We start from the raw sequence: 13,531 nt of genomic DNA on the forward strand, positions 1-13,531 counted from the left end.
AAACGTCCCGCATTTCTTGTGTTTGGATTAACGTCCGATCCAAACACATGCAATCCAAACACATGCAATGCAACAAGAATGCTTATTTTGCACATGTTTTAGTTGATTCAATTCTTGTTTACACATTTTAGCTTACCAAGCCATTCCTTAACCGGTTAAGTCCAATGTGATAGTCCTCTAATAAGAGGGGTCAACCAAAAGGGTGGCTTAGGACATAAGTGAGATCATGCCTTTGACTAGAAGGAACCCTCAAAAGAGGGTTAAAGCCATTTGAGCACAAACTCTAACTTATGCTTAAACACAACCTTAAGGCCAAACAACCCTCAAAACAAATTGAAAAATGAAGAAATGGGGGAGGTTACAGATGCTTTTAATGCTGAAATGGCATGACAAGTAAGACTATAACATGCAAGCAATGCATGCAAGATATGTTCAAAACGAAGAGCATTAAAGCTAGTGAAGGACACAACACTAGAGGCATGCAATGCAATGTTCAAATGACCAAACCAGCCCAAAACAGAGCTACAATATGCCAAAATAGTGACCTAGACATGCTAAAACTAAGGCATAGAAGGCAAGAAACATGCTCGCATGTTGGCTCACAAACAAGGCATAAAGCACAACTCTCAAAAGCAATTAAAGAGTGATACATGTGAAAGTGTGACAGAGGTATATGTTCTGAAATTACATGCTAAATAATGCTATGGCATGCAAACAACTCAAGAAAAGCATGCTAGAGACTTCAAACACAAAGCTAGTGAAGCCAACTATACTATAGCCACACAAAGCAAGCCTCAAAAGGCCAAGACCACTCAAAAAAAGTCTTAAAGGATGCTAAATCAGTGGCAAAAATGTGCTAGAGCCAAGCTATTAGAATGACGGCCTAACTCATTAGGCATGCTAGGCTAGTAAGAAAAATTACACTACAAGTGCAAGATGCAAGCAAGAAGTGACCCAACCAGCCAAAAAACAGAGTTAAAACATGTCAAAACAAGGCCAAAAACATGCTTGAACTAGGCTACAAAAAGGTAGAAAAACATGCTCAAATACTACGCCATCTACGCATGCAAACAGGAGACAAGGAGGAAAGGTCACCCCCTCCTATTTTGGACCTCAAAACATACTTTTGGCCACTAAAATTCCCCTGGAATTCAGTGGTTAAGAGGCCAAAAGAGGTTGTTTGAAAAGCTTTGAAATATGGCTCAAAAGGCTTTCCAAGCCAAGGAGCAAAAGGGGGGAACCATCCCCTAACCAAACAAGGCTTAAACCACCACTTTAAGGACTGAAAAATAGAGATTTGTTTAGTTCAATACCACCCCAAAAACAACCCCAAAGTAGTTGAAAACTATAGCAAAGCAAGTATGCAAAACAAGCCAAAAGGGAGAGAATTATACCTCTTGAAGCTCAGCACAAATCGGCCACTTTCTTAGGCTCAAACAACCTTCCAACAGCCCAAAAATAGGTTCCAAGGGACCTCAGCCCAAAGATATGCAACTTTGATGAAGGAGGTCTAGGCAAACTAGAAGTATTTCTCTACTTCTATACACAATCTCTACTTGTAGGCACAAAAAGGAAAGAGAGAGAGAATTGTAGAGAGAGAGGAGTTTTAGAGAGAGAGGCTCCCAAAATTTGCTAACCTCTTCATATGAGAAGAATGGCCTACATATATAGCAATATACAAGCCTCAATTCGAAATATCTGCAAAACAAACAGCTAGAGGTTGTGTAGAATAGCTGGAGGAAAAAGATCTGCAAAATATCTGAGTTTGGGACCTTAGTGGCCGGTCAGCTACTTCAAGTGGCCGACAGCAAAATTCTGCTCTGCAGGTCAAACTTCAAATGGGCATATCTCCTTCATCTGTACTCCTTTTCAGGTAATTCTTGTGTCCAAATTAAAGCTCTGGAAGCCTTATTTCCAATTGTGGTAGCCTCACATGAAAATTCCAACTGTGCAAAAAGATATGCTCATTTGAGTGAAGACTGTTCAGTTTCAATCCTACCTGGATTCACGCCGAACTTCTTCTCCAACTTGGTTTCTTCTCTCCTCTCCTCTTTTCTTCAAATCCAAAACTTTATGCAAGATGTTTTGAAGATTTTTGCAAAGAGTTCACCTCTCTTTCATTTATTTCCACTTTGTCCTTGCTCGGTTTACCGAAAAGCACAACATTTAACGAAATGCGAGCCTCAGAACATCGTAGGAACTTTTTCAAAAATGTTTTGAAAGAGAGGGTTTTAAGGTCTAAAATATTTTTGGTTAAAATAGTTTTGGCCCAAAATGGGGGTGTAGGGTTGGGATTTGACTCTCTCCTTGCCGAAGAAATCGAACCTCTGCACTGCACACCTTTCATCACCAAGTAAACAATCAGTAGCGCCCAAGTCTTAAGGCTGGTCAAAAATGAGGTGTCTATAGAGGGTATTATAGTCATTTCACATTTATAGTTAACGGTGTTGATGGATGTATTTTAGTCTAATTTCAAATTGGGGGGCATATGGCTATTTTTAAAAGATAGGAGGGTAAAATGCTATTAAGCCATACTATGGGGAAATAAAATGAATTTTGCTCTAAATGAATATCATAAAATTATTTGAATATAATTATCAAAAAAACAAATTATAAAGCATTTGACAGCCCACAATTTGAAGAATGGAGAAAGCATAATGCTTTATATCAAATATTGAAGCAATACAAATAGACAAACTTCAGTTTGGTTTAGTTTTTAAAATGATATTTGAATTTTGACTTGTGTTGTGAAAGATAAGTTTTTGAAATGATTTTTAAAAAGAAAAAAAATTGTTTTGTTTTGAGTTTTGAGTTTTGAGTTGTATTTTGAAATTATGGATAAAAAGAAATAGACATTTGAGGTTATTACAACAATCCTTTACGATGAAAGGAATAAAAGATGTGGGGTTGGAAGTTATTACATCAATGAATAAATTGAAAGAAGTGGGGTTAGAAGTTATTACATCAATGAATTAATTCATCCAATAGAAGTTGAATCTAACAAATCATAAAAAAAAAATAGAAAGAAAAGCTGTGACATGAATTGTGCATGCCCAAGAGATCATCCGCTAGAAATTGCTCTGTTCTACTCTGTTTTGCCTGAAAAAGCATTCTGACAGGCCAAATAAATAGTCTGGCTGGATGAAAGAATGTCTGGCCGAACCTTTTTTTCTAGCTGACCGTATAGTAGATCTGGAAAATCCTATTTTGTGCAATAGAGACAAAACAGAATAAACAAAACATTTCCAATAGATGCTCATCCTTTCTACTCTTTCATATCATAAAGATATTCAAGGAAGATGTAAATAGGCCTCATCCATCAACTAACAACAAGAGATGGTATACAATATGTACAAGAGCTATCAAATGGACAAAAACTAACATGTATAGGAATGAAGCTAAAAGAAATACAAACCAGATAAAAAGATTGAAAATTGCATTCATCTCTTTGTGAATAAGGGTAAATTAATACCCAAATCCATGCTATTAATTAGAGAAAGTAGATTACCGCCATTTCTAAAGGGAAGCCTCATAAAGCTAATGAAAGCTCTATGAGGCTTGAAGATAATACAGAGGAAGTATAATAAAATGCATATAACTCGTCAAAAATAGTTGAAGACTCATCTTCTTTAGTCATGGAATATAGATATAAAATCCATTCCCATGTTCAAAGTTGGTTGAGAAGAGAGTTTTTAACACTTTTCAATGAGGAAGCCCTTATAGCATCAAAGAAAAAGGAAAGAAAGTGAAAAATAACACAGGATCATCCAAAGGATTCTATGAAACAATCACAAATACTCATTAGGATTGAGTATGGGTTGGATCACATGAACCAAAACACTTGGATGATGAAAAAGAGTAAGAAAAATGCATGGAAGTAAAGAGATTACACTATTTCAAAATTCTATTGGGACGTGGCTGAACCATCCACATCCCAAAACAAAAAACACATAGAAATAAAGAGAAAACACTACAATCTAACAATTCTATAGAGGCGGGTGGTTGAGCCATCCACATCCTAAAGCTAATAGGATTACATGGAAATAAAGAGAAAAAAAATACTATAACTCTATAGGGGGTAGCTAAGCCATCCACATTCCAAAGAGGATCACATGTTTAGAACAATAAAGAAAACTATAGAAAAGAACAAAAAGAAGAGAGAAAGAGATGAGAAAAGGTCCAACTCTTACCTTTCAAGGTCTTTGGATATAGCTTACACACTTAGCAAGAAGCCTTACAATCAAGCTTGAATGGTGTTTTGGGTGGTGTATGTATGAAGTTTGAGGGGAAAAGTTGAGAAGATGAAGGTGTGAGGAACAAGGCACTTGGGTTTGCTCTCTATGCCTTCAAGAAATTTCTCAACCCTTAAACTGAGGGAGGGGAGGCGACTATATTTATAGACTTTTTGAGAGAAATATCTGAGATATTTGTCTGAAGCTTGTTCAAGAATCCAATTTTCCCGAAAATGCTCTGTTTCCTGGACAAATCATTCGACCGGCACACTTTTCAGCTAGCTAACCACTTTTCATCTGACCAACCATCTTTCATCTAGCCAAATGGAAGATTATACGGCTAGACCAAAATGTGTACGACCATATTCTTTTGAATGGGAAATAGGGTTTTTCCAAAGAATTGTCCTCATTCCCACTCATTTCTAACACTTCGATAGTTTGGCCAAAATAAGTGTAAGGTTCAAGATTAAAACTTGAACCCGGCTTTCCTACTAAGGCATTAGTAAGATAACATATTCCCACTTTCATCATCAGGTGTTTGGAAGCAAGCGTCTAAGTCTTAAGGTTAGTCAAATTGGGTGTCTACACTTGTTGTCCACCTTCGTTGTCGGACCTTCATTTCTCTATTCTCCTTGTCTTCCTCTTTGGCTTACCATCGAAGCCCACCCTCCTTGTTGTCCACCTTGCTTCGCTCTCTTCTTCATTGCAACTTCTCTTCCTATGTTCACACTCTGTATTGTTAATAATTCCTAATTTTAACGCTTCAACCACATTGTTTTGAAAATTCTTCATATAACTAAACATTCAAGATTAGGAATCTGAGTGACGGTTTTTTCTCTTTTTTTTTTTTTTTTTTTTGGGTCTCATTCTATTTTAGTAACACGATATTGTTATTGATAATCAGTGTAATACTGCTGGACTAATTTTTTCTTCCATTATTCACATTATGGGGTGTGAAATGCTCTATTAAAAAGGTTGTTAATTGTTAGTTTTTAGTGACATTTAGAAAATCGTCACAAATAACATCACTAATTGTTTGTTTTTAGAGAAATATTCAAAAATCGTTACAAAGTATATATTTTTTAGCGACAATTTTGATAAGACCAACTTTTAGAGATGAACTGATAATAGGAATAAAGTCCAATTATTAAAACCTCCTGGTAATTTACCCTATTCTAAATTTGTCGCTAAAAAATTACAATTAGTGACATTTTTCTATAACAAATTGTTCAAACTGCTGTCAAAAACTAACAATTAGTGATTTTTGTTTTTATAAAAATGTCGCTAATTATTACCAAACCTATTGAAGAATAAGTCCATTTATTAGGACCTGCACGTAAGTCCTCCTTTTTTTCATAGAGCATTTCACATCCCATAATGTGAATAATGGAAAAAATTAGTCTAGCAGTACTACACTGATTATCAATAACATTGCTTTACTAAAATAGAATGAGACCCAAAAAAAAATTAATTAGAGAAAAAACTGTTACGCAGTTTATAACGATTCCGGTTTTGACCCGATCCATTTGATATTTTAGAGCTCGGGTTTTATGGTTTCCAAATGTTGTTCATGTCTTTTCCCATTTATTCTTGCTTGAGTTTGATTATTGAGTTGGTTGGAGCATGTTTGGAACAGGTTGGTTGCTTAGTTTTCAAACTTTTGTTGCTCAGATTTTTACTCTTTCGCTCGAGCAGCACTTCTTGTGCTCGAGCAGGCTTTGCAAACTCTCAGTACTTTTGCAGGTCTGCAAAACTACTGGGAGAGTGTACTCTACGCTCGAGCGGCCCTTCTTGCACTTGAGTGATGGTCAGTCATCTGCAAAACTACTGAATGTGTGTATTCTGTGCTCAAGCGGTCATTTCTTGCACTCGAGCAGAACAACTTATTGTATCTGATGCTTGAGCGTTAACTGTTGCACTCGAGCGGGCAGTGCGTATATCAGTTCGCAGCAGCCCACTTTTTCATTTCTTTTCTCTCAAAAACCTTAGATTAGGACTCTCTCTCTCTCTCTCTCTAGATCTCTAAAACTCCCCTTCTCTCTACGTTGACACCTAGATCTAGTGATCTCTACCCGTGTGCCATTGTTAAAAAGGAAGAGCATCTCAAGAGCTCCATTTTGATCCAAGTAGAAGTTGGTTTCGGCGTCTTTGAAGTTCCTCTATTGTTGCATTGGTCTTCTAAGCTTGAGGTAGGGACTTTCTACACTCTCTATGAGTTTTAACTTGGTTATTTCTTAACAAACCTAGGGTTTAGGGTTTAAATTCTGAGGGTTATGTTAGTATGGATTTACCCCCTAGACCTAACCCCTTAGAAAAATGGGATTCTTGTTTAGTTGGATACTTTCTAGACAAGGGAGTGTCGTACAACTATTTACGAAATAGTGCTTTTCAGCTTGTGGAAGAGCAAGGGCTTGAAAGAAGTTCAGGTCAACAATGAGGGATTTAGTTTCTTTATTTTTGAAAACCCTGAATGCTGCAGTTCTGTCCTTGAATGGGGGGCCATGGTATATTGGGGGTTTCAATTTATTCCTCAAGAAGTAGACTAGGATAATGAGATTGATCAAGGAAAAAGCAACAAAAATTCCAATGTGGGCTAAATTTTTTAATGTCCCTTTTGAATACTGGGCCAGTGATGGGCTCTCTCAAATTGCTAGTGCTGTAGGTGTCCCGTTATTTATGGATCATCTCACAAAGAAGGGTAGCAGGGTCTCCTTTGCTAGAGTTTGTGTAGAAGTTGATGCTACCACCACACTTCCATCTATGTTCAGAGTCAATTGTGAGGGAGAAGAAGGGATTGTTAAGGTGGAATATCAAGGTCTCCCTCCAAAATGTGACCACTGTATAGCTTTTGGTCATGACACAACTAAGTGTGTTAAGACACAAGTAGCCCAATTGATTTCCCTCCAAAAGAAAACTGAAGACAACTCTGATCCAGGTTGGAATATTGTGAAAGCAAATGGCAAAAGAAAAGTGGGGAAACCTGTCTTGGATCCTAAGCCACCAGAAGTACAAGTGGGGGTTGATCGAGTGAATCATGAAGTTGGGCAAAGCCATCCACCTAAACCATCCTTGGGTGTGGCTGAAAAGAGTCTAGCTGATGAGATCAGGGAAGTTGAAAATAGAGAAACTGTTGGGGAGTTTTCAGTTCCCAACATTGAAGGGTTTGATGATCTACAAAAGGAATTTGTGGAGATTACAAAACTGGCTCTACCAAACAATGCAGAACTCATTACGAAAGTGGAAAATTTGATGGGCACCACACCAAAGAAAAGTGATCCAACAAAACAACAGGTCAAACAAGCCACCTCTGCAAAAGGTAACTCCTCTGGCAAGGGCTACAAGAGCCAAAGGAAGAAACACAGGTAAGTCCCAGTTTAGTCTGGTTGTGGGTTAGTCAATTTTTTGTTGTTTCCAATGACTTTTAAAATTGCATCCTGGAATGTCAAAGGGTTTAATGACCCTTCAAGACATAAAGAAGTTCAAAAAATTTTGAGTCGTTAAGATATCAAAGTCTTGGGCATTTTGGAGACCATAATAAAAGCTACAAATGAAAATCACATTTTATCTTCTTGTTTAAATAACTGGTCTTTTTTGACAAACTCACAACCTACTCAAACTGGGAGAAATTGGGTGTGTTCGGACTTAGTTTTTTGTTCAGTCAAGTTGATTGATTCTTCTGATCTGTTCATTTTTTGTGAAATCACTGAACTTTCCAAAGGCATTGCTTTTAAAGCCTGTTTTGGGTATACTGATAATAGACATGTTGTTAGGAAGGATTTTTTTTGAATACACGGTTAGGATCTCCCTTTCGCTGTCCAAAGTCTCTCTTGTTCTGTTAAGGGATTTTAATGCTATTCGGTATGGTTTTAAGAAATTTGGTGGCTCTTCTGTTTGGTTTATTGACAAAGAGGCTTTCAATTCTCATATTCTCCAATCAGAATTGGTAGATCTGTCCTATGGTGGCTGCCAATTCACTTGGGCTAACAAAAGAGACAGTGGGGACTATATTGCCACTAAAATTGATAGAGTCCTGGTTAATGAGTCGTGGCTTGACTCATTCCCAGCCTCTTCTGCCTATTTTTTTTTCCTTCCTGTGTCTCTGATCACTCTCCGACTGTGGTCACTATCTCTGCTGAAGTGGTCCCTTTTAAGAAACCATTTAAATTTTTTGATTTTTGGGATCAACATGAAAACTTTATTCCTGCTGTGTCTGAGGTGTGGAATCAATATATTCAAGGGGTCCCCATGCTTAGAGTTTGTCAAAAACTTCGAGACTTGAAGCCTATTCTTAAAGCATTGAACAAAAAGGAGTTTAGTGATATCTCCAGTAGAGTCCTGGCTACTACAATGGAAATTGGACAAGGATCCTGGCAATCCTATCTTACAAAAACTTGAAAGGAATCTCTATAAACAGTATGTGGATCTTAGTGATGTTAAAGAAAGCTTGGCTCGCCAAAAGTCTAGGATCCAATGGCTTGGTTTAAGGGATTAAAATAGCAAATTCTTTTTCAGATCCATTAAAGGTAACATTAATAGGGGTAAAATTCTCTATATTGAGAAGCATAATGGGCTTAGAACTACCAAGCCTGAGGATATTCAAGATGCCTTCACAAGTTTCTTTTATGGCTTGTTTGGCAACCCTTTTGATGACCACTATAATGGCTTTGCTAGGATCAATTCTCTTGTGAAATCTAAGCTATCTCATGACCAGTCTTTGATGCTTGCTAGTCCTGTGTCTGATAAGGAGATTAAGGATGTTTTTTGGTCCCTTAAACCTAATAAGGCCCCTGGCCCTGATGGGTTTTCTGCTGGTTTCTTTAAGAGTTTTTGGGATATTGTGGAAAGAGAGGTCACTCAAGCTATTAGAACATTCTTTGAATCTGGTAAGCTTCTCTCTGAAGTTAATAGCACCATTATTGCCCTTATTCCCAAGGTTCCGAATCCTATGAAAGTTGGGGATTATAGGCCTATTTCCTGCTGTAACACCATTTATAAATGCATTGCGAAAATCATTGCTAATAGGATTAAAAAAGTTCTCCCTGAACTAATTGATCCTGTTCAGTCTGCATTTGTGTCTGGTAGGAAAATCTCTGATAATATTTTCTTGTTTATGAGAGGGTACCATAGAGAGTCTCCTACTCCTAGGTGTGCCATGAAAGTGGACATTATGAAAGCGTATGATAGTGTGAGTTGGGAGTTTATCATTGATATTCTTATAGCTATGGGCTTTCCCCCTATTATGGTGTCTTGGATTCAAGCTTGCATTACTAGCCCTTCATTCTCCATTTGTATCAATGGTAGCCTGCATGGCTATTTTAAAGGTGCTGGAGGTCTTAGACAAGGTGATCCCACGTCCCTTATCTTTTTGTCTTAGCCATGGAAATTCTTGCTAGGATTTTTGCTGAAAAGTCTCATCTTCCGCTTTTCAAGTTTCATTGGAGATGTGATAAAACTAAAATTGTTAACCTCTGTTTTGTTGATGATCTTATGATATTTTGTAGAGGTGATGTTCCCACTATTGAATTGATTATGGCTAGCCTTGATGAATTTAGGAGTCTCTCTGGCCTCACTCCTAGCTCCAGCAAGAGTAACATCTACTTTTCTGGCTGCTGTAATAAGTTAAGAGAATCCATTCTTAGGGTTGCTAAATTTAGTGAAGGGACCCTTCCTGTTAAATACCTTGGTGTTCCTCTCATTACAACCAAATTAAGAGCCGCTAACTGTCACCAGCTCACTGATAGGATTACAAAGAGGATTAAGAGTTGGACTAATAGAGTCATTTCCTATGCTGGTAAAGGCCAGCTTATATAAACCACTCTCTTTTCCATGCAAGTTTATTGGTCTTCTCTTTTCATCCTTCCTAAGAAGGTGGTTAAGGAGATTGAGAGTATCCTTAGGGCTTTCCTTTGGTTCGGCACTAAGCTCAAGAAACATAGTGCCAAGGTTGCTTGGGACAAAATGTGTGCTCCTAAAAAGAAGGGTGGTTTGGGGTTTAAATCCCTTGAAATTTGGAATAGGGCTGCTATTGCTAAACATATTTGGTTTTCGTTTTTTGGGGGTGAGCAATCTATATGGTGTCAATGGGTTAAATCGTACTTACTCAAGGGCAAAAGTTTTTGGCAAGTTAAAATTCCTAGTGACGCTTCTTGGGTTTGAAAGAAGCTTTTGTCTCTTAGGAATATTGTCTCTCCTATTATTCTTCACAAGATTAGCAAAGGTGAATCTGCTTTCCCTTAGTATGATAATTGGCACCCTCTTGGCCCTCTCTGGGAAAGTATGGGGATAGAATCCCGTATGACTCTGATCTTAACAGGGAGACTAAAGTTAGTCAAATTGTTAATGGTGATTCTTGGAATTGGCCCTTCCCTAACTCTTGGGAAATTCAGGAGTGGATCTCTTCTACTCCTGAGAGTTATAGACCTGATCCTTCTAGGAATGATATTATTAGCTGGACTCTCACTTCTGCTGGTGAGTTCACTATCAATTCAGCATGGAATCATTGGAGAAGCAAATTTGCTAAAGTGGTTTGGCATAAGTTTGTCTGGGGGCCTCATAGGATTCCTAGAGTTAGTTTTATTGTCTGGATTGCTATTCAGGAAAGGCTAAATACTAGTGATAGATTGTCTTCATTTGGTATGGTTCCTACCTCTATGTGTCCCTTTTGTCAGTACCCTACTGAAAGTAACTCTTATCTCTTTTTCACCTGTGTTTTCTCTTCTAGAATTTGGCATGCTATTCAAGATAAATGTAATGTTAACTGGCCGACTCTCCAATGGCCTGAGATTGTTATCGATGCCACAAGAAAGACTAAGGGCAAAACTCTGAGATCCAATGTCCTTAAGCTGGCTTTAATGTGCTTGGTTTACCATATCTGGCTTGAAAGGAATAACAGAATATTCAATGAAGAATTCAACTGAAGAGGTTATTATCAAATCTATTATTCACATGGTTAGAGGTAGATTGCTGTCTGTTAATAATTTATCTAGGTCAACAGGTGATAACTAGTTCCTATCTCAATGGAACTTACCTGAGACAGTTTTGAAGCCCCAATCCTTCAGGAATGGGAGGGCTGCTGAGTGATGTGAGTTCACTATATGAGGGTTGAGTGATAGAGAGCAAAACTATGTTTCCTAATGGTTTGCTCATTTTGCAGTAGTCGCGGAGCTTTATGGATTCTCGTTGAGAGTTGAGTGATGTGAGGAATATATTGTTTAGTTGGTTAGTAGTGGGTTGGGTGACTTCAGGCCTCATATTTGATTTTGCTAATGTTTATATATATAGTACAATTTTATTTGCAGGCTAAGGAAACTTTACTTGAGTGGTGTGAGTTCCTAAATTGTGGGTTGACTGAAGTGAGGTTCTATAATATAGGTTTTATTTTCTTGTTACCGAAGTATGGATATTCTCCTTCATTTGGTTGCAATCATTTGAGTTCCACTATGCAGGTTCTACTGAACTCCTACCAAGAGACCTTCTTCTACGGTATATATCAAAGTTTTATTTTCATAGAGGAAGGCCCAGATGCATATGGCAATCAATGGGTTTTTGTCTTTGTGAAGACTGTTGAAACAAAGTTGGTAGCTGGATTTTGTTGCTGGTCAGGTTATTGCTAGATCAAGTGCTCGCAGTATTACTTACGGACAAATGGATTCTGGCAAGTTCTATTGAGTTATTGTCATATGGTTCCTTTCTATGGGGATGGGCTTATCATCATGGAAGAAGTTCTTTGCTATGTGAAGGTATTTGCTTCAAAAGATAGCTGCTAGAAGTTCTTTTGATTGATGGGTTGCTGCTGGGATGTAAGCTTGGCCGTTTTATCTGTTGATCATTGGAAGCAAGGTTTTAAAAAGCGGCCGCAACCGTTACGTAACGCCGTTACGTAACAGTTTTGGCGGTTACCGCCACCCGTTACGGCCGCTTTTGTAGTGTGATTGAGATTCACAAGTGTGTCGGCTGTAACGGTTGTCGTAGCGGTCGTAACGGTGCCGTAACAGCTATAACGGCCTGTTACGCACCGTTACGTAACGGTTCCAAACTGTTTCTTTCGAAAAAAACACACAAAAAAAAAAGTTGAAAATGGGGGAAGAGGGATAGAGAGAAGGTGGAAGATAAAGAGAGAAAATAGAGAAGCAACAGATAGAGAGAGAGAAGAGGGAACATGAAGAACATGTTATTGATTTGTTAAAGCTGTATGACCTATGCTATTCTATTCAGCTGCTATTACTAAACCATTTTGTTTGTGTGTGTCTATCTATATTTTGTTTGAAAATAATAATAATAACAATAATAATAATAATAATAATAATAATAATAATAATAATAATAATAATAATAAGTGTGGTCATTATCTATTTGGCTTGGTTAAAATATGTATATATATATATATATATTTAGGCTCTTATTTATTCTCATACTTTTGTCATTGTTTATCTTATATATAATAGTCAGTGATTGAATTTTTGTATAATATAAAGTCATTAATTATTAAAATAAAATGTAAAAAACTCAATTTATAGTGATTTAAAAATATGAAATATATTGGATCATACTTAAAAATTTACAAAAATTGATCAATATTTATTTTTAATCCAATAAATATGATCATGGAAAAAAAATATGCGTATCGATAAGTTTTTTTCAAATTGTGCGAAAAATAAAAAAATTCACGGTTCCGGTTACCGCAACCGTTACAATACGACCTTTATACCCCGCAACCGCATCACTGCTACCGTTACGACGACCGCAACCGCTTTTCAGGACCTTGATTGGAAGCCAACAGCTTGGAGTGATGGTTGCCGTAGGCGCCTCAAGTGTGAAGTTTTTCTTTTTTTTAATTAGTAGTTTGTTAGTTTTGAAATTAGTTTTTCTAAAGATTTGGATTTATTTTGGCCTACTCATACGAGTTGTGTATGGGGAGTTTTACGTTTACTGTTGCATCAGATTTCTGAGCTTATTAGTGTGTTCATGGTCCACATATAGTTTGTATGGGGCCCATGAACACATTTCAGTTTTAGAATCTGCTTCTATATTTTGTTTTAGTCGTCTTTGTTATTTTTTTAGTTATAGCCGTGGCTCTTCTAGCTCTTAGTTAGCTGTTGTTGTATTGCTTGTGTCTTTTGGCCTATAGTGCTAGGTCTCTTCTGTATAGTGGTGGTTAGGGCATGAGGCATGCCCCTTATAGTTTTGTATATTTTTCGTCTTTAATTTATGTTTTATTCATCCAAAAAGAAAAGGGTTTAAATTCTAAACGGGGGTTTTCAAATGGATATCTTGAAAATGATTATAGAAATGGATATGAC

Source organism: Camellia sinensis, chromosome 4 (genome assembly GCF_055761805.1).
Source record: "Camellia sinensis isolate YWXY chromosome 4, ASM5576180v1, whole genome shotgun sequence".
NCBI classification, from domain to species: domain Eukaryota; kingdom Viridiplantae; phylum Streptophyta; class Magnoliopsida; order Ericales; family Theaceae; genus Camellia; species Camellia sinensis.